Below are 2,386 nucleotides of genomic sequence, written 5' to 3'. Positions count from 1 at the left end.
GGTTACAGGGATAGGGAGGGGGTGTAGGGGCTGGCGGAGGTTACAGGGATAGGGAGAGGGTGGAGGGGCTGGAGGAGGTTACAGGGATAGGCAGTTCCTACTATCTCTGATTGAAATTCAGATGTTCCTTGCCTGGGTGCCAGTACAGTTCAGTGGGACAGGGACAATGTCAGGGAAATGGGACTTAGTCTAACACCAGCAACAGAACTGTACATGACCTCTGGCTATCACAGAGGGTGGAAGGAAAGAGACCAGTCAGGGAATGGTGTGAATAAGCAAGGTAACAAAAACTTTGGAGAGGGTTCCTGCAGCGGATCAGCTGACACAGGACAATGATATAGAGGCAGAAATAGGAGATGTAAGAGATGCAGTAAATATATAATTGGAAAGCTCTGCAAGGTCAATAGATTGCAGCTCAGTTGCTTCTGGCAATGGAAAATATTGAACCTTCATCCTCTGCTCGCTGATTTTTCTCTGCTGCTCTAAAACCGTCATTGCTTAGATGGTTTGGATGTGCCGTTTGTTAAATGCCAGAGGTGAAATGCTGTTTCGACAGAGCCCAGATGTATACTTCTCCGCAGTTTCATTTCCGCTCCGACTCCACAATCCCTAAAGATGCTGATTACTTGTTCCCAAGTTCCTCTTCGTGGCTCAGACCTTGGAGTATAGGAGCTGGGACATCACATTGAGGTTGTACAGGACATTGATGAGGCCTCTTCTGGAGCACTATGTCCAGTTCTGGTCACCCAGTTATAGGAAGGATATTATTAAGGTGGAGAGGGTTCAGAAGAGATTTACCAGGATGTTGCCGGGTATAGAGGGCTTGATTTATAGCGAGAGGTTGGATAGGTTGGGGCTATTTTCCTTGGAATGTAGGAGTTTGAGGGGTGACTTTATAAAATCATGAAGGACATGGATAGAGTAATTAGTTAAGGTCTTTTCTCCAAGGTACGGGGGTCCACAGAAGATACAGAAATTTGAACACACATACCAGCAGATTCAGGAACAGCTTCTTCCCTGCTGTTATTAGACTGATGAACAGACTCTCTAACTTCAAATAATGTTGATCTTGTTAATGTTGATCTTGGCTCATGCACCTACCGTGCAGTGTAACCTGTATGCCTTAACTTTATCCATGTGTGTTTTCACCCTAATATCTGTATGTCCTTGATCTGCCTGTACTGATTGTAAACAAAGTTTTTCACAGTACTTAGGGACACGTGATAATAAATCGAATCAAATCCACAATTAGAGGGGCATAGGTTAAGGTGAGAGGGGAAAGATTTAAAAGGGACTTAAGGCACAAATGTTTCACGCAGAGGGTGGTGCGTGTATGGAACGAGCTGCCAGAGGAAGTGGTGGAGGCTGGTACAATTACAACATTTAAAAGGCATCTGGATGGGGACATGAATAGGAAGGGTTTAGAGGGATACGGGCCAAATGCTGGCAAATGGGACTAGATTAATTTAGGATATCTGGTCAGCATGGATGGGTTGGAGCAAAGGGTCTGTTTCTGGCCTGGACATCTATGAGGGGCATGGATAGGGTGAATAGCCAAGGTCTTTTTACCAGCGTAGGGGAGTCCAAAACTAGGGGTTTAAGGTGAGAGAAGGGAAAGGTTTAAAAGGGACCTGAGGGGTAACGTTTTCACACAGAGAGTGGTGCGTGTATGGAACGAGCTGCCAGAGGAAGTGGTGGAGGAAGAGTTTAAGAAACCTGGTCGACATGGTCAAGCTGGGCCAAAGGGTCTTTTTCCGCGCTGTATGCGTCTATGACTGTGCCTTCCCACAGTCCTGTTGTTTCTCTCTTGACATGTAGTATTGGTCCAGGGACGCCATTGATAATGTGACATCCACCAGGCCTGTGGAGATGAATAGCTGGATAACTGGGTGAGCACATGACTGGGTATGTGTTTACAGAGTCGTAGAGTCATACAGCACGGAAACAGACCCTTTGGTCCATCCAGTCCATGCCGACCATAACCCCAAACTAAACTAGTCCCACCTGCCTGCTCCTGACCCATATCCCTCCAAACCTTTCCCTATTCGTGTACTCATCCAAATGTCTTTTAAACGTTGTAACTGTACCCACATCCACCACTTCCTCTGTATGTTCCTTCCACAGATGAACCACCCTGTATGTGGTTAGATTCTGTGCTACCAAGCAATTAAATCCATGTCTGCCACTTTCTGAAGAAGGCTACTTGACCTGAAATGTTAACTCTGCTTTCTCTCCACTGTTATCAGACCAGGCTCTCCAAAAATACAGTAAGGAGATAGCCTAGACTGTGTCTTTTATATTTATTTTACGGCGCTGTGTTACAGATGTAATTCCACTGGTTCACCACTAGGCTTTAAGCAAAATGCATTTTATTCTTCCAACATGG

Source organism: Rhincodon typus, chromosome 43, assembly GCF_021869965.1.
Source record: "Rhincodon typus isolate 14 chromosome 43, sRhiTyp1.1, whole genome shotgun sequence".
NCBI lineage: Eukaryota > Metazoa > Chordata > Chondrichthyes > Orectolobiformes > Rhincodontidae > Rhincodon > Rhincodon typus.
The sequence above is the reverse complement of the archived record's forward strand: the minus strand, read 5'-3'. Positions refer to the sequence as shown.